This window comes from Aethalodelphis obliquidens, unplaced genomic scaffold, assembly GCF_003676395.1.
Source record: "Aethalodelphis obliquidens isolate GAN/ISIS:26980383/991018 unplaced genomic scaffold, ASM367639v1 scaffold8, whole genome shotgun sequence".
Lineage (NCBI taxonomy): Eukaryota > Metazoa > Chordata > Mammalia > Artiodactyla > Delphinidae > Aethalodelphis > Aethalodelphis obliquidens.
In genome coordinates, this window is record NW_020837952.1 from 14,082,617 (window position 1) to 14,101,346 (window position 18,730).

Below are 18,730 nucleotides of genomic sequence, written 5' to 3' on the forward strand. Positions count from 1 at the left end.
ACATTGTGGAATTCAAAAAAATAACACTTTCTTCCTCAAATGTTAAAAAGAAAGAAAAAAATATTAGGATTGGGCAGGGACGACAGCAGGAGCAGTGGCTTTAAAACCCAAGGAATGTGGTAAAGAGAGCTTTGTGTGTTTTTAATAGTCATAGAATGGGGGAAGAAAGTGGGGAGCTGACATGGACAGGAAGTCAGAAATTAGAGTTTCGGGCCTGGTGTTGCCACTGTCTGGCCGTGTTACCTTGAATAAAAGTTCTACCCCTCTTGATCTTGGCTTCTCATTTATTACATAAAGGGTTTGAGAGCCTTCCTGTTTTATCAGCTATTTTCAGCTCTCTCATAAAACCACTGGGTCAGTCTTCCCTGAAATTCAGGGACACATGCTTCTGAACCACACTTCCTTCCCCCAAGAGGTGGCCAGGCTCAGGATGGGTGATGGGTAAGGGACAAAACAGCCCTGTGTGTCTCTGGCCCCAGTTTACTGTGCTGTGAACTTGACAGCAAAGTCCCTCAGCTTGCCTCCGTCCAACACCACAGACGGCTTCTGGCACTAGAGGGTAGTGGTTAAAAGCAAAAAACTTCTGACTTGGGTTCTAGCTTCAAGTCACCTGTAACCAACTGTGGGACTTCAGGCAATTTACTTAACTCCTCTGAGCCTCAGGGTCCTCATTTGGGAAGTGGTGGCAACTGTAGGGCTTGTAGGGCTACAAACTTGTAGGGCTATTTTGAGTATTAAATCTGAAAATGAATGAAAGGGCGTAGCGTAGTGCTTGACATGTAAACTCTCAATGAATGGTAGCCAAAGAAATCAACAATAACAAAAATATATTTCCCAGGCCTTAGGTTCTTTATGCCGGTAAATGGTGGCCCAGAGTGGGAAGGAAGAGTGCAGTGATCTGTATGCAGGAGCCTCTGCCGGGCATGTGTTAGTTGCTCTGGGTGCTGGGAGCAAGTCTCAGGATCCACACCCGGATTCAAGGAATGGCGGGAGAGGCTGCAGGAGACAGGAATGAGAGACCCATATGAAAAAGAATGTCAATTTTACATTCATTCATTCATTCATTCAGCACTAAGTACCTATTCCAGTTTTGGTTTTTGCTTATTTGCCATGTGCCACAGCTGTGCTAGGCATGCAGCAGGATTCCAGAGATGAATGACCCTATCCCTGCTTTCAGAGAACTGGCTGTTCTAGGGCTACAAGTAAGCAGGCAGTTACAGTAGAAGACCCCAAGTCTGGGGAAGGTAAGCACAAGGAGCCTGGGAGACAGGGTGACTGTCCTGATTTCAGCGCTAAAATCCTCACATCCCAGGAAGTCCCTCAGTCCCAGGAAAACCAGGATGGTTGTTCACCCTAGTGGGACAAGCCAGAGAAGCAGCACCAAACCTAAACTTCCCAAGTCAGGGAAGGCTTCTTGTCAGAAGGAAGGCCTGCAAGGATAAGGGAGAGTTAGCCAGGCAGGTTGATGACGAGTGGGGAGTGGAAAGGGTCCCAAGCAGAAGGAACCACATGTGCAAAGACCTAGATGCAAGAGAGACCACAAGGAAGTAGGGGGGCCTGAGGAGAGATGCTGCAAGGCCTTCCACGGCCGTGGACAGATGATGCCCTGCAAATGTGCCCCTCATCCCCTGGATCTCCTCTCTGACTCATGTTGCTTGAGACTGTCGATATAGAAAATTATTGGAGATGCTGTCCAGGCACCCCTCATATCAAACAGGAGGGCAGAGAAGAGTAATTCTTCCCAAGGTCTCTTCCAACTCTTCTATCCTAAACCAAGAATTCACACTATCAGGCCATCGGCCAGCGAGGTATCCATTCAGTGTACAAGATAAGTGGCCTGCACCTTCCCTATCTATTTTAGCTGCCTCAGGGAGTCACACAGATCATCACTTAATTGGTTTGCCAGCAAGGATGTGTCCACTTTAAAGTTGGCCAGAATGGATGTGTTGGCTGGGCCACTAGCCTTCTGAGCCACCATGGGGATGCAATTTTGTTAATTTTGTTTTTCTAAATGGAAAAGCCCCTCTCCTGGTGAGGCATCATACCCTTTCCCATACTTGTGAGGGCCCAGAGAACCATTTGGTCTTTTTTTTTTCTTTCTTTCTTCCTTCCTTCCTTTCTTCCTTCCTTCCTTTTCATGATTCCCTAAATGGTAATAGAGGAATTTTCTCTATAGGAATGCTCTTTGCTTTAACTTGCTTCTTCTGCAGAGTCTATTCTATAAGTATAAACAGTATTAAGTCAATGATTCCTGGATTGCTAATCCTCTAGGTATGTGTTTCATCTTCTAATATTGGGCTTGTATGGACTTACTGGGAAAAACAACAACTTAGTGTCTTTTCTAAAGCCTCTCCCAGAACAGAAAAGAACATGAAAAAAAAAAAAAGTCTTGACGTCACTTAATAAAGTTTTATGAGTAACTCCTTTGCTACTATAGATAACATTGCTAATGCATATTGCTCAATGGGAGAAAATGTCCCAGGCCACACTTTACAACTGGCAGAAAACTCTGAGCCGTCTTGCCAATGCTTTATACTAAGTGCCAAATTCTTATGACTTTCTTAGGCATTTATTGTAAGAACATGAATCATGATGCATCACTCTGGTATTTGTGTGGCTGCTCAGTGTTAAGTCCCCAGGACCTCCATGGAGTTGACTTTATTTGGTTTTCCACTTCCGTTTCTGAGTGAGAGCCACATGGACTCAGCCTTGAAGGCTCGCAGGAGCCCGAGTGGGCAGCTCTTTTTGTTGCTGTTTTGGTCTGCCTGTACTCGATGGTTGTGATATGTGCAGATCTGAACCACTTCAGGAGACTCGGCTGGAACTGCCCCCACTGCCTCAAGTTTCCACGGAAACAAGAGTTCTGGGATGATGCTCAGGAGAGCCTGGACAGTTGCAAACCTCAGGGGCACTTGGGAGAAATGTGGCTAGAATTTTGGAGCATTGACCTGTATGTCTTCTAACTTCCTATATGTAATCTTGAGAGTTGGGCTGGATGTTAAACCCCGGAGGTGGTGGGTTTTAGAGAAGAGCTACTGTCCAGAAAACAGTCCAGGGTTCAGTGTCAGGTTTTTGACTTGATGGAGAGTTGGGATGCGTGGCTCCTCTATAAGGAAGGTTAACAGTGCCGGCCTCAAATCCTAGATGAAATGTTATGTTCTTCTCCTGCTTGTGGATATTCAACTGGCACAGTCAGGCTATTTACCTCAAAGGTCTAAATTGTGCTGGTGAATCACCAGGGGTGATGTTGCAAATATTTACCCCAGACAACAATGGAGCAGAATGCACATCCTTAGCGATCAAAGGGATGATGGCTGTGAACAACAGATATGTCCATGTCTGTGTTTCTTAGCTGAATGTCAGCCCAGCAGAGCACCGACCACTTGCAGTGGCAGAGACACTGAAACCGATGGTTCATTCATTGATTTGTTCAAAGAGCACTGTGTGCTTACTATGTGCCACTCACTTTGCTGGTCACTGGGGGTACAATGCTGAACAAATCCAGACTTGTTCCTGTCCTAGAGCTGACAGTTTGTTGTGAGAGATATTAATCGAGTAATCATAAAAATGTAGAAAGTGTCTTCAACTTTAAAAATGGTAAAAAAAAGAATTAAAAATTAGAAAAAAAAATATGTAAAACATTAACCTTGGTAAGAAATTGCACAAGGTTGCATGAGAGGCCTTGACCTAGCTGGGGCTATTAGACCTAGAAGATGAGAAGCAATTAACTAGACTACCCCATGACGGAAAAATGCTTCGGGCAAAGGGAATAGCATGCTCATGTGAACGTGAGTGATTTGCCCAGTCACACTGTTAACTGGTTAAATCTGAGATGGGTATAGAGCTCCAGGAGTCCCAGCTAAGGGTCTATCTATAGCAACCCTATCCAACTGAACTTTCTACAGTGACAGACAGCCCTATAGCTGTGCTGTCCAAGACAGTAGCCTTTAGCCATATGAAGCTATTGAACACTTAATCTGTGGCTAGTGTGACTGAGGAACTGAAATCTAATCTAATTTAAATCAGTGTAAATGTAAATAGCCACATGTGGCTACCATATTGGAAAGTACAGACCTGTGTGAACCAAATCCTGAACTAGCCCAGGTTACATGGGGCAGAGGTTCATGTAAAGGGGATGAAATGTTTTTCTGAGATGATGATAAGTGCATTGACCTCAGGGACTTCATTTATTCACTCAGTCAATCAGAAACAAAAATATACTGGGTACCCATTTTGTGCCAAGCACAATTCTAGACCTGGAGACTGCCTGGTTAACAAGACCCTGCTCTTGAGGCATTCACAGGCTAACAGAGGGAAGAGGCTCGGAGGAGTAGTAGCAATCCACTGTGACTGAGGGGACAGAATCGTGCTCTTTTGGGGTTGCTGTAAATGGGAAAAACTGAGGGATAATTCTCCCGTAACTCAACCTTGGATATGCTTAACTCTATAGGTGAAGGTCATGATTTCTGAATTCCACCATTCCCATACCCCAAGGACTTCAGACAAAGGGAGAGGGCTTTAATATAACACACTGCACACTTTTTTTTAATCCCCCAAATTCAGTATAGCAAGTGTTAGAAAAAGAAGTAAATTTATACTTCCCTAGACTTTGGCTTTTCATATGTAGAGCATCTATTGCTAAGTTTGGGGAATTGGGCCCCACTGATAAATATTCTTCAGAAATAGATCATGGGACCTCAAATCAAGGATTTTGGTAAGTGATATCCTATTTTAGTCATGGTAAGAAGTCACCAGGCTAAAGAAGGTGCTAATAATGTTTACATATTTTTAAAAAGCACTTTCTCACAAGCAGCACTGTTCAGTCACTTCAAACATTTAAAGCTCCCTGCTATTTCGAACAGAATGTGAACAGTTATTACATCATTGTAAAAAACACTTCCTGACACTCAATTAAACTCATTATGCCTAAATAGTCAATTCCTGCCAATATAACAATTTAAATCACTTCAAAATAATTTGTTTCCAATTATCAGGATCTACTAAATTACCTCCTTAAACCAATCACCTGGAAAAACATTACATGCCAGGGAGGATAAAGAGACTTTTCCCATTATAATTCCAGGACACTTTTCAAGTGCTTCTTCTTATGGTGCATCAGTTTTTCCAGTGGGATCTGGCTCATAGCTTGTCACTCCATCTCGGAGATCCAAGGGGCAAGAACCTAGAGGATGTGTCCTACTGAGCTAGTTAGTACCAACTATGATTTCCCAGCAAAATTAGCTGGGACTTTGAAAAAATACAGAAGCAAAGGTCCCCTCCAGATGTGCTGTGCAAAAATAAACAACGGGGCTTGAGAATCTGTACTTTTAGAAAACATCTCAAGGGCTTTAATAATGACTAGTTAACAGACTAGAAAATACCATCTTACTCAATTAGCATACTTTATACTGCTACATTTATGATGTATTTTTCAAAGTGTGAAGGTTATCAATGTCAATTTTTCTCCTGAATTAGACCTCAAAACTCCCTAATTCCAAAGTGACCCTCTTTCTCTGTATTATTGCTGACCAGAGCAATGTATTCCCACTGACAATACTTATTTAAATTTCCTTATATGTTTTGTTTGTTTCTTTGTTCACCAATGCTTCTTGAATCTTACTCTTAAATTTTGTTCCTACTGAGGTATGTCCTTTGGTAATTCTTTCAGTGAAGTCTTAGTAGTAAACCCTTAGTTCGTGGAAGTCTAAAAAGGTATTTATTTTGTTGTCATTTAAGAGTGTTACCTTAACTGGTTGTAAAAAGCTAACGGTTGTGTCCCATCAGTACTTAGAAGATATTAATCCATTGTCTTCTGGAATCCATCATTGATGACGAGAAGTCAGCAGTTAAACTGATGATCATTTCTTTTAAGGTAATATGCCTTTTCCTCAGGAGACTATTTTTATGTGAAGTCATTTCAGTAATATGTTTAAGTATGGATTTTTATTTAATTATCATCTTTGGATTCCATGTTCTTTTTCAATATGAGGATTCATAATTTTCTTTATGTATAAAAACATATTGCCATCATCTCCTCAAGTAATACCTCTCTTCCACATGTTGGGCTTCTCATTCTATCTCCATATCTTTTATTTTCTCTTTTATGAGCCCCATCTCTTTATCTCTTTGAACTGTGTTCTGAGTGATTTCCTCACATCTATCTGTAATTTATTAATTTTCTCCTCAGCTTTACTTTGCTGTTTTACTCGGGTATTAAGGTTTTTAAAGCACTTTGTTTTTCATAACTAGAGTATAAATTTGCCTCTTTTTAGAAATTCTCTTATTATTTATCCAAAATATTTCTTTTTGCATGTTTCTTTCTTGTTCTCTTGAATTTTTTAGAAAAAAATTCTAGTTGAAAACCTCTTTCAGATTGCTCAGTTGTCTCTGTTCTTGTATATCTGCTCACAGTCTTTCATGGGAGTTTGTTTCCTATGTGCTTCTGAGTTCGTGTTCAGGGAGAGTTGTTTCTCATGGGAGACATCTTTTGGGGGAGGCCCAAAGTTTGCTTGCAGACCAGTTTTTATGTTAACTTCTCATTCCCATTTCATGAAGGGAGTGTGAATTCAGAACCCACTCCTGGACAGAGTGGTCCTGGGATCTCTGTTTCTTTCAAGTGACTTTCCCCCTCTTCAGAGCCACATCCCCAACCAGCAGGCAGAGTTTTCCTAGTGCTACATCAAGACAGAATGTCCCAGTGTTTGGCTTTAGGCATAATTTGGGGTTCAGTTTTACAGCACACAGGGGTATGTGATTTCAACACTTGCCCTTCAGAGCTGATACTACCCCGGCCCAGTGTATTTCAGCTCCAACACGCCCATGGGAAATTCCATCTTCAACTTCTACATTGAGTTCTTTTTTTTTAGAATAGTCTAGATTCTGACAACCTAGAATTAAAATAGCTCTGCCATTTACTAGCTGTATGACTCTGGGCAAGTTACTTAACTTCTTTGTGCCTCAGTTTCCTCAACTGTGAAATGGGGATTATAATTGTATCCTCATGGAGTTGCTGTGAAGGTCAAATGAGTTAATATATATGAAATCCTGAGAACAGTGCCTGGCACATGGTAAGCATTAAATGCACATTTACCATCATTATTTCTTGCTTTCAAGCTTGCTTAACTATTAATGCATTATACATATAGGTATATATTAACACATTTTTATTATATATTATCTTGTTAAGTATATTTTGGTTTGTTACATGTGTATTTGTTTTATACATTTTCTTTCATAATTAAAAAAATATATTGTACATAGATAGCATATGATTTTCATTCTGTTGGAGAAACTTGCCTTTCTAAAGTGAGGGCACGGTGGTAGCAAGCAGAATATGGGAAGCTTACATTATGCTCAGTTGCTATATATAGGATTTGGGGCCCCTGAATTCTCAATGGTTGAATTCTTTTTTCCTCATTGAAAGCTCGGCTGGGCTCTGCTATCTTTCTCTACTTCCCATGGCTGTCACTGCTAATCTTCACAAATTCATCTTTATTTTGAAGGTCATGGAACTCTAGAGATATTTAGATGTATTTGAGCTGGCAGAAGAATTATTTTACTTCATTCATTCCTCCCTACAAAAGGTTTTTTGTTTTTTTTTTTGTTTTTTTGCGGTACGCGCGCCTCTCACTGTTGTAGCCTCTCCCGTTGCGGAGCACAGGCTCCAGACGCGCAGGCTCAGTGGCCATGGCTCATGGGCCCAGCCGCTCAGCAGCATGTGGGATCTTCCCGGACCAGGGCACGAACCCATGTCCCCTGCCTCGGCAGGTGAGCTCTCAACCACTGTACCACCAGGGAAGCCCCTACAAAAGGTCTTTTATCTTGCATTTTACCTTTTTTTTTGACCACACCAGCAAGTCTGTTTAACTGAATGTGGTATTTTCACAAAGAATAATGATCTGAGGCAAGGGAACCTGTTCCTGAAAGCAGAATTGTAGCTGCTAGTCTTGGCTCAATTTCTGGGGTTTATTAAAAGAGTGTTTATAAAACCACTCTATTTGTATTTACCAAGAATATTAGTGGGGGAAAGGAGCAAAAAGATGGCCTGGGACTCAGAATTCTCTGAGGATAAATCAGTCATTTATTCAGTCATATATATACAAATAGCCAAGACTTGATGCAACGTGTCAGACAGCTCCCAGCCACAGGTCAGCAAGGATTCAGATGGACAATCAACCTTCTCTCATTCCTCAGAAATAAATGAAAAACTAGTCAACTAACCAGCAGACTGCTCTGAGATTTCTTGAGTAGAAGCATCTGAAAGAATTATTTGACCAACCTTTCCTATTCCTATCCTTTCACATTCCAAGCCAGTTAGAAATTCTAGTGAGCTGCTTGCCATTCTGCTGCAGATGCAATAAAGAGCACCACTTTTCATGACCTTCTGTTTCTCTTTACTTCCTTTCTTACCCTTGGAAGCCCAGCAGTAGCCATGTACCCTGTGGGGGCATACAGCTTATCAGAGGAACTTACTATACATTAAACATCCATTTTGGCAAAGAAGCCCCCAAAGATAGTCTTGAACTTGAGTAGGGAGTTTGTGCACTCCATGAAATGGTGTGCAAAATGTGTATGTATATTTTGGGGGCTGGGGTGGGGGAGGGGTGTGTAGCACCACAAAGGGTCGTAGAGTCAAAGCACAGTGAGAAACCCTAATCTGAGAATTCCTTGCCGCACAGCCTTATTCTGCCCACAATACACCAAATGGATAGACTCATTCATATGGGGCACGACTTTGATATGTGTTACACAAAAATGTTTCTAAGCTACAAGACTGAGTTGAGTAAGTGCTTTCATTTGTTCAGATTTCTGTAGATAAATGCACTGTGCTATCAGAGGGAATCAATTCATAGTGGATAGAAAGGTTGGAATTCAGAATTTTAATCTCAATTTCATTAAGTTACAATTAACTCACTTGTTAATTAATTCAAAAAATACTTATCAGAAATCTAGTCTGTGTCAGGCACTGTGCTAGGCTCTGGAGATTTAATGGAGATTAATGCAGACATTGACTCTACTTTCTTGGAGCTTATAAGTTGGATGCCCATCACCAAATAACTTTACCTCTCCGAGACTCATGTTTTTCACCTGTAAAATAGGGTTGTAGTAAGTACTAAAGGAGAAATATATGGGAAAGTACTTTATAAATTCTACTGTTTCACATTGGAGATTACACACACACACACACACACACACACACACACTCACGGCACAATCATCTTCCAGTCCCTGCAAAGCATAGTGAAGGCCTGATGAAGTTTGGTAAAAGAGATTATGACATAAATCTTCATATTTCTAAAAAGGGGAGGCTGTGCGGAGACTTTCTTAAAGCTGATTAGGACCCTGAGTATGACTGAGGCTTCTCTCAAGAATTTTTGGAAGGAGTCAGGTTATAAATTACAAGCCAATCTGAGCATTTTTTATCTTCTTCCGTGTGCGTGCTCTTCGACTCCTGGAGTGGCAGTAGGTGGATGAACTGACAGACCTCAAAGTCACGGATGGAGACAAGACAATGTAACACAGGTCAGAAAGGTGCCAAGGGTGCCACCTGCAGAAATACTTGCCGCAGGCTGGTCTTGTGAGCATCTTCTCCCCAGACCCTAGGAAGCAAGAAAACACTATGGAAGAACAGGTTTTAATGGATACTTTGTGTTTGGGAGGAGGGAGATTGGCCTCAGCTTCTTTTCTCTATGCCCAGTTCTCTAAAACCAGCCTGAGGTGGGTGCTCTGGACAGGGTTGGCAGAGAAGATAAACAAAGAAGGCCAGAGAAGCTCCCAGAGCCTCGTGGGATGAAAGGCCATTGGACTGGAGTCTTGCTTCTTTTCTAGATCAAGGATGACATGTGTCAAGTACTTTTTACAGTGGAAGGGTAAAGGCAAGTGGTATACTATTCTCAGAGGGCTTAAACTATGACTTCCAAAAAAAGAGAAAGTATTGTGAGACAGGAAAGGGAACTGGAATGACAAATTAATATCATAAATCCATCATTCCTTCCATATGCACTGCTACCACCATTGACAGAGCTGCCATCTTATGGGGCCATGGACAAAGGCTCCCTTATTGACCCCCTAAATTTTACTTTTGACTTTGTTTTTTTTTCCAGCTAAATTCAGATTATGTCTCTCTTTCCTGTTTAAAACTATTCTGTGTCTTCTTGTACCTGGAAGAAACCTCAAACCCTTTGCTTTGACCTAAAAGGCCCTGCATGATCTGGCCCCTCAGATCTTAACAGTTATCTCCTACCCTTCCCTTCTGTCCCTACCTTCCATTCACACTGGCCTTGTTGACTTCCCCAAATTTTCAAGCTTCTTCCTGCCTCAGGACCTTTGCATAGGCTGTGTCCTCAACCTCGAAGGCTCTTCTCCAGATGATTCTCCCTCACAACTCCAAGACTCCTCCCTGGCACCCCATTTAAAGCAAACCTACCCACCTTTCTTTTTCTCTACTATAGAACTCTGGTTGCTTCCTTCAAAGAGCTGCTCTCGTTTGTAATTTACGTGCTTGCTTATTTGCTATCTCCATGACTAAACTATAAGCTCCAGGAGAGCCAAATCCACTTATGTTTACTCACCATACCCTAGTGCTTGAAACATATGATGGCATCCGACAAATATCTATCGAAGGGATAAATAAATGTTTGAATTTCTTTCCCCTTAATTCTTTTTTTAAAAAAAATATTTATTTATTTGGCTGCATCAGGTCTTAGTTGCGGCATGCCGGATCTTCATTGCGGCAAGCCGGATCTTTCGTTGTGGTGTGTGGGCTTCTCTCTAGTTGTGGCACATGGGCTCTCTAGTTGCAGTGCGTGGGCAACAGAGTGCACGGGTTCAGTAGTTGCAGCACGTGGGCTCTCTAGTTGTGGCCCACGGGCTCCAGAGCACACAGGCTCAGAAGTTGCGGCACCTGGGTTTAATTGCCCTGCAGCGTGTGGGATCTTAGTTCCCTGACCAGGCATCAAACCCGTGTCCCTTGCATTGGAAGGCAGATTCTTAACCACTGGACCACCAGGGAAGTCTTTCCTCTTAATTCCTAATTCTTAAGTCTTTCCTCTTAATTCTTACCGAGAACACAGGCAATGATATGGGGCACAATTTCCCAGTGCCTCCTTGCCTTTGCACATGCAGGTCCTTCTATCAGGACTGTATTTTTCCCCTTTGCCTGATCTTTAAACTCACTGCGCATTCTGCTTCAAGACCCAACACCACCCTTTCTTCTTCTGTGAAGCTGTTTCTTGTCTCTCTTTTGTGTCTTCTCACTACCCATATAGATCTTTATTAGTGTTTACGACACCATATTGTGATTGCATGTTTATATTTCTGGACCCCTCTCCCCCCATAGTGAACTGTCTAAGGACAGGAAGCACGACTTATTCCTCTTTGCATCTCCAGCGCCAGCGTCTGGAATGCCATAGTCACATGATACACATTTGCGAGGAGCCTACAGATTTTTATACATTCCACAGAAAAAGACAGAGTGCGGGGAAAGCCGGCCAGTCCCGGTGGCTCCTGCCAAGTGGCAGGGCTGGTGGTGGTGTCCAAACTCTGTTTCTCCTGTTGAACAAAGAGCTGTCTATCAACAGAGAGGATGGGATGGCCCCCTCCCCTCCCTGCAGGCCCCATTCAGGAGTGAAAGCAGCCTGTGTCCATGCCTCACTAGGGTTTTCCTTTCCTTTGAGAGGAGACCATTCTTAAGGCAGATTTTCAAGCTGAAGTCATCCAGAACAAAAGCTGCTTGCCAGCTGGGGCCCAGCAGCCTGGTGCCCCTCCCCCTGCAACCCGGGTGCCATTACCGCCTAATGGGAGAGGTGTGTGAAGGCTTCCGGTGCAACATCTGGCCAGGGCCGCTGTCAGCTGGGGAGACCGAGCCCAGCGACTTCCCAATCTGATTTCTTGAGATTGTTGGAGGTGCCTCTGAACCGCAGAGCAAGTGAGGAGAAGGAGAGGCCAGTCCTGGGGTGAGGCCATTAGGAAGGCTGAGGCCAGCCTCCTTCTTCCCACGCTTGCTTTCCCTGCTGGCCACCAGGAGACTTCTGCTTCCCACAGCTGTGAACTCAGGCCCTTGAGAAGGATGAGAGCCTCTGCTTAGGACCCGAGGGGCTGAAGGGCCGGCTAGACGCCACCTAGGCAGCAAAACTGATTTTGTTCTCATTAACTCAGGTCCATGCCCCGTCAGGATTTCCTAACTCCGAATGCTGTCTCTTCCATGCCTTTCCCAAGGACCCTCACATTCTCCCTTCTATTCATGCCTCCCTTCGATGGTAGAGCTGGGACACTTAGACTCTATTCTGGATCTTTCTTTCTGCGTCTTTGCTCTCTGCTAAAGGCAGCTGTTCTGACAAAGATTTCTGATGGCAGCACCTAGCTATGTTCAGGGAAGGTTTTTTTGTTTTTTAATTTTAACAGTGACTTCTGAAGACCAAGAAAAAACTCAGAGGAACAAGTGGAAATTTCAGGTTCTGTGGTAGGCTTTGGCGGGCAGCCTTGCATTTCAATAATTCCTCAAATCAGTTCCACCTAGGCACTGATTCCAGGTCTGAGTTTTTTTCCTTCTTGAGGCCCAGACGAACATGAGTTTGGATTTTTGGAGGGTCCACGTTGGCTAGTGACGTGTCTGTAAACTAGCTGCAGACCAACACAGCAGACGTTATCTTAATGGTACTGATAGATCGGGAGTGTCATACATCATTAAAATAGCTGATTGATTAGAAGAAAATAATTAGCCTGCCCTGACTTGCTGGAAAGCTTTTTGACATACCAAGAAGGAGATATGGAAGGGACGAGGGGTCATCCATCTTTTGATCATTTGTTTTCCCTCCAAGGTGATGAAAATGGCCCTGATAACCCTTAGGAAAGGGAAGAAATATAAACAAGTCCTAGTTCTTCTTCGCCATTTACTCACAGAGAAGCTATCTGCAGACTTTCTGGAGTGTGGTGTGTTTATTACAGTTACAAAGATACACTCCTTTAAATCAAACACTCTGTTAGTGCCTTGGAGTTGTAAATCAGTGGTTCTTTTCAAGTGACTTGATAGAATGTGATATTCTGCTTTCCCTTGACAGGATATAAACACAGAAACCTAAATATTATAATCAAGGCCAGCCATTGGCAGGCAGGGCTATGCAGAAGGGCACGGAGATTCTAGTGGTTTTTCGATGCCCTTCTTGTCTTCTGTGTATCTGTCTTTCTCTGGGTGTTCATAATCAGCCTCTCGACGACTTGGGAGTCAAGCTGACAAACTTATTTATACTCAGGAGTGATACCGTTTAAGGCAATCTTACGCTCAGAGACGTTTGCATTTTAGCTAAAGGCACAAAGAATCTTAAGCCAAAGGATGTCTCTAGAGAGGTAGTCTGCTGATGTGATGGGCCTTCTCACTGTCCTGGAAATCATGCTGCTGACTCAGTGTCCCCCCCATAATACCGCACCCTTGCACCCTTGGGGGACAGAGGATAGAGTAAGAGCAGATCTGGATCACCTGGCAGCCTTCAGCAGATTCTGAGATCTCCCCCCTGCCTCCCTTCCCATTCTTACTCTCCATCATTGCTTCAAAGAGCTACAGACGAAAGTAGGTTATTAGGCTTGTGTTAGAAAATAAAATGGTGGAACTCCATTGGCCAGGAGAACAATGTGAGTTTGGGAGCCAGCTGGAATGGGGCATTCCGCCCTATAACAATCAAGTGATATTGCTCACATCACTTAATGCCTCTGCAGCAACAGACTACTGACCTTACAAAGCCTTATGAAGCTTGCGTCAGGCAATGTAGGACAAAATGATTAGCAAGTAAATATTAGTTTTTTTCCCTTTTAAAAGATAATTAGGAACTCTGAATTTCATCTGAATATAATATGTTGACTTTCAACTGTTAATCAACTTGTACAGCCTTAAAAATACATTTTTCACTTTTTTTCTGAGAATATAAATAATACACACTCTTTGTGGAAATTTGGGGAACTAAAAGAAAAGAAAATCCCATATAACCTTTCTTTAGGCGGGATAACTAAGTTGTTTGTTTTTCAAAAAAATTTCCAGTATTTTTTCAATGCATATGGCCCCCCCCTTTTTTTTGAAGAATGTTTGCCATCATACCACATACACACATTCTGTTTTGTGGTTTTCTTTTCTCCTCTGACACATCATGAGCACTTTCCCATGTCATTAAAAGTGCATGGTGTGTATGTGTTTTATAGTTGCTGCCATCACTAATGAGAGCCTGTTAGTAAGATGACACTTGTTCCTCTAGTACATATGTCAGTCATTGAAATGACTGCTTCCAAGCAGTAGTGGCTGCTTTGGGGTTATAATTTTTAATACCCTCAATTCCAAAGCTGGCTCTTGGCAAGACCCTGGGTTCTTGCTTGGATTTTTGTCTCTGGTACGACTGGATCTGGGAATAGGGATATAGGATGGCAGTGGATTTCAGCCTACTTCTTCCACTGGCCAGAAGTTCCCTCTGCACTCCATGACAAAAGGCCATGCCTCAAAATCAGTTATCAGAAGAGGTCCTTCAATCCACAACTGGCTCCAGGACAGTTGTGGCAAAATGGTTTTTGAAAGAATAAATGCATGCATGAGGCAAGTGGCCTTCCATTCATTCAGATATAAGGATTCCGTATTGGTTATCCATAGTTATTCTCAGCACGATCTTATGGGTAATTTTTAGCATTCTCTTTTATGTTAATTAACTTCTCTGTGTCTCAGTTTCCTTTCCTGCCAAAAGGGGACAATAACGGTACCTATCTTGTAGGGTTCTTGGGGTGTTGAATGAATGAATACCCGTGAAGTGCTTTCAACAGTGCCCAGCAATCAGCAAGCTCTTATGAACCTTAGCTGTCCTTCTCCTCATCATCATCGTTATTATGATTATGTGCTTTTCTACATCTTATAAAATTTCTGCAGTGAGTCCAGCTACCCATACATACAATATTTTTTAAAAGAAATAACACATATGGAATTCCTTGGCGGTCCAGTGGTTAAGACTCTGTGCTTTCATTGCCGAGAGCCCGGGTTCAATCCCTGGTCGGGGAGCTAAGATCCCACAAGCTGTGTGGCACGGCCAAAAAAAAAGAAAAGAAATAACACATAGCCAGGGGAACATAGCCTCTTAGGCCAGTGAAGTGCAACAGAATTGGAGGATTGATTAGATACCAGGAAAAGGAGGTTACCAATGGGGACAGAGAGGGACAGGCAAGAAAACAAGGGAGGGAAAAAGGAAAAGAGTGAGAAAGGAGAGGACAAATGAAGGGCTGGCCAGAATGCAGGGGTGGGGAGGACCAGGCTTGTGTATTTCAAAGTTGCCGCATGGAACTTGAGCTCACTCCTCTAGCACCCTGAGGAGGGGGCTCGCAGAACTGCTACTGCTCTCCATCCCCTTCCCCAGTTCGTAAAGGGGAAATGGGTGGGCAGGGGGGAGCGACAAGAAAGTAAGTGTAGGAATTGGAAGATGAGAAAATGGAAGCTTGGGAAGATAAATCGACTTGTGAAGGTCTCAGCTAACTGCAGGCAACCCCGGGTCTAGAACTCAGCTTTCAGGATATCCAGACTTGTTCCAATACCTCTCCACCCCACCTCCCAATTTCTGTCTGTACCTGGAGGCCAAAATGTAAAACCTGACCCAAGAATTTGGAATCTGCACCTTGGCCATTAGGGTGGCCATAGATTCAGAGCAGAACAAAGATGCTGGCCAGTCGAAGTTTCCCCCAATGACTTGTGGAGGATTAGAAAAGACCCCTATACCACCACCTGCCCCCCACCGCCCTCTCCGCTAACTCCCAATCCTCCTGGTCGTGTTTTCTAGACCTGTCTGTCCTTGCAGGAAACAGTCAGGGCAGGTGCCAAGCCAACTGCTTCATCAATTAACAGCTCATTGTATTCACTGTGCAAAATGTAAGGGAAAGGATCCATTGGATATTTTAGTTTGATACCCGCCGGTGAATGTGTGCTGTCAAAGTGCCCTGGCTGAGCACGACTCAGAAATCTCTTCCACTTCTAGGCTGATGGGCTTGGCATCTGGAATCACAGGGTCTATGACAATACTATATTTACTATTTTTTTTTTTGCATCTATAGAGTATTTGGTGCTACAACTTGCAAACCATGGTTGGACTTAAGAATATTTTTAATATGTAAGGATAATGGTGTTATTTTTCTGCCACTCATTTGACTGGATTGTTGCCTCAGATATGAATGTGTGGGCTTCCCTGGTGGCGCAGTGGTTGAGAGTCCGCCTGCCGATGCAGGGGACACAGGTTCGTGCCCCGGTCCGGGAAGATCCCACATGCCGCGGAGCGGCTGGGCCCGTGAGCCGTGGCCGCGGAGCCTGTGCTCCGCAACGGGAGAGCCCACAACAGCCAGAGGCCCGCTTACCGAAAAAAAAAAATGAAAAAAAAAAAAGAATGTGTGCCCTGTGAGGGAAACGTGTGTGTGTGTGTGTGTGTGTGTGTTTTGGTTCATAAAAGGTGGGGAGTAAACCCTGAGAGTAAACCTGTCACCATACAAGGTCATTCCAGGGGCCTCCGTACCATGCACACCGTGAGATGGCCAAGTCCTTGTTGCTCAAATAAACTAACTTTGAACAAAGGCAATTTAATACAAGGAAGAGGGAAGAAAGTAAAATTGGCACCCATTAATTAAGGCTATTTAGTGATATTTTCTATGGAAAAGGGTGTGAGTTGTGTGATCTGCTATCTGGCAGCTGTTGAACTCCCCCGCCCCGGCAGTGAACAAGGATTGGAGCTCAGGGAAAATCATCGGGTAGGACACAAGATTGCGTACACTTGGACTGGTACAGAGTCTGAGACAGGGTTCCTTAAGAAGATGCCATATTCTTTGAGAGGAGGATTGTTGTATACATCAGGGCACTCTGAATCAGCCTAATTTATGCCTCTAGAAGTGATATTTTCTTCCCATGTCAAAGCTTCATAACACCTGAGAAAATAAGTAGGAATGTCTTTGTGGTTATGAACTTTATGTGAATGATGACAATTTTGAGATACATGCCAAAATAAAATAGTCCTTATTTTCCTCATTCCTCTCAAGGTCGTGGTCTGGACTTGTTCAGGTCTAAAACCTGTAGCAGAGGGCCCGTGGGAGCCTCCCCCTCCCAAGGAGAGCAGAGTTCCCTTTGTTCCCTCTGGAGTCACTGCCGAGCGATACAGCTTAACACCAGCAGATGGCATGTGGCGTCAGGCTCCTGGGCACTTGAACCTGGGAAAGCCATCTTTTCTCTACCATAAGATTCTAAATTTTAGTTACGAATAAAAATGTGATTGTTTTAGCTATTAGGTATTGCGCTTGCATATACATTACTGACACTGTGTATAAAATAGATAACGAATGAGAACTCTACTCAATGCACTGTAGTGACCCGAATGGGAAGTCCAAAGGGGAGGAGATATGTGTACATATATGGCTGATACATTTTGCTGTACAGTAGAAACTAACACAACATTGTAAAGCAACCATACTCCAATAAAAATTAATTTTAAAAAAAGATACTGTGCTTGATCATCTAGCTGTGTCTTTCTATGATGTCCAGTTCACCCGTGGTAGAAACAGAACCAGATATAACTCAGACACCATCTCAGTCATTTCTTAAACTAGAAATGAATAAGGCTCGCCCTGTTCCTTGACTTGTCCAGGACATTCTTGGGAGCCTGATAAGATGCTGAGGAATGAAATAGCAGGAGTAGCAAACAATAGATTCTGGGGAGAAGAAAAGAGAAAAGAAGAGAACGAGAACACCTTCCCAAACATGTTCTGAGCCTGGAAGCAGATGTTCATCACAACCCCCTCCATTCTCCTTTCCCAGCCCAACAAAGATGGCTGGGACCAGAGTGGAGTTTCCTAGAATGCCTGCTGCTGGGGTATAGTTAGAGATGGTTGAAAGCATCACTTGGGGTTTTGAAAGTAGGTTATTCCCACACTTAGCAAAGAGAATTTAACTTAATCTCTTGTTTTCAGGCCAGCACCTTGGCCCTGAGCTCCTCTAGGCCTGGTATCCCCAGTCTGGAACTTCAACAGAGAAGAAACTTCTAGTCCTCTAAGGGGAGAGGAGGGAGGAAGGGACAAGCGGAAGTATAAATGCCTGGCTGCATGGGTGTGGATGAAGGAACCTAGAGGTCTACCTTCCACAGGTCTTCAACCAAATCATGTTTCAGCTCCCTGCTCCACCCTCACTTTCTATAGTACGTCGTGTCTCTAAGGCCTGAATCTTTCAGGGTCTCTTAGGAGCAAATTGCTCATTAGAAAAAAATCTTCTTTAGCAGGTACCTGTCATTCTATTAACCCCCTGCTCTACATGTTCATAGTTTCCCACATTGTTAGTCTTACTTTCCCAGGGAGGAAATTCCCAGCATCTCACGCTAGGGAGCAGGCATGTGACCTAAGGTCCACCAATCAAGCACATCCACGTGAAACTCTGGTTTGGACGTCGGCGACCCGAGGAAACAGACTGGGTTCTGACCACTGCGCATCCACGTTGCAGGCGAAAGTGGCGGCAAAGAGCAGTGGTGGCAGCAGCGTCCACATCGGGTCATTTCTGTGTGCCTAGGAGCCTAGCCTTGCGCTTCTTTTTCTCCAGACCTCCCGCTGAGTCACGGAGCTATGAATAACTCTTAATAAATGCCGCCTAAACCAGTGTGGATGGATTCTCTAGTTTGCAACTGAAAAGGGAAGGAAATAAAGAAAGAAAGAGAAAAGAAACTAATTTTAAAAATTGGTCCATGAAAGCAGG

General features: G+C 43.4%; 1 long non-coding RNA gene across 2 annotated transcripts in view; it reads right to left on the bottom strand.

Annotated features, from left to right (window-relative positions):
- Positions 1-7,819: 7,819 nt before the first annotated feature.
- The window catches only part of LOC113620698 (uncharacterized), a 32,096-nt gene continuing 21,185 nt past the window's right edge, over positions 7,820-18,730 (bottom strand). The window contains exon 5 of one of the 2 annotated variants that reach the window (XR_003432881.1): positions 7,820-9,599. This is a non-coding gene — a long non-coding RNA (uncharacterized LOC113620698). Of the gene's footprint in view, positions 9,600-16,485; positions 17,701-18,730 lie in introns of those variants that run through there. The other variant, XR_003432880.1, reaches the window with a different exon arrangement.